The following is an 814-nucleotide window of genomic DNA, read 5'->3' on the forward strand; positions in this document are numbered from 1 at the left end:
AAATATGTTCATCTCCTTCCCTCCCAAACCAGTACTTACTAGTACTTACTTCCCATTTCTTCTCCCCCAAACCATAGCAACCACTTATCTACTTTTTGTCTGTATGAATTTGCCAATTCTGGACATTTCATATAAATGAAATCATACAATAATGTGGCCTTTCGTGTCTGGCTTCTTTCATGCAGCATAATGTTTTTAAGGTTCGTCCATGCTGTAGCATATAGCAGTACTTTATTCCTTTTTATGGCTGAATAATTTTCCACTGTATGGATAGCCTGCATTTTGCTTATCCATTTATCAGTTGGTGGACATTTAGGTTGTTTTCACTTTTTCACTGTTATGAATAATACTATTTTGAATATGCATGTATGAATTTTTGTGTGGACATATGTTTTCACTTCTCTTGGATATATACCTTGGAGTGGGTATATGTAACTTTACGTCTAACTTTTTGAAACACTGCTAAATTATTTTCCAAAGCAGGAGCACAATTTTACATTCTCATTAGCTATGTAAGAGGGTTCCAGTTTCTCCACATCCTTGTTAACACTTGTTATTGTTAGTCTTTTTGATTATGGCACCCTTATGGATGTAAAGTTATATATCATTGTGCTTTTTATTTGCATTTCCCTAATGGCTAACCTGTTGAGCATCTGTTCTGGTGTTTCTGGGCCATTTGTAAATTTTCTTTTGGGAAATGTTTATTCAAAGCCTTTGCCCATTTTTTTAGCTGGCTTAATGGTCTTTTTATTGCTGAGTTGTGTGAGGTCTTTTTAGATTCTGTATAACAGTCCTTTATCATATATATATATAT

At 34.0% G+C, this 814-nt stretch overlaps 1 protein-coding gene across 3 annotated transcripts in view; it reads left to right on the forward strand.

The window, feature by feature from the left end:
* The window catches only part of KIAA1328 (KIAA1328 ortholog), a 227,412-nt gene that overhangs the window by 120,725 nt on the left and 105,873 nt on the right, over nucleotides 1-814 (forward strand). The gene's annotated exons all lie outside the window — the stretch shown is intronic.

Source organism: Galeopterus variegatus, unplaced genomic scaffold (genome assembly GCF_000696425.1).
Source record: "Galeopterus variegatus unplaced genomic scaffold, G_variegatus-3.0.2 Scaffold1528, whole genome shotgun sequence".
NCBI lineage: Eukaryota > Metazoa > Chordata > Mammalia > Dermoptera > Cynocephalidae > Galeopterus > Galeopterus variegatus.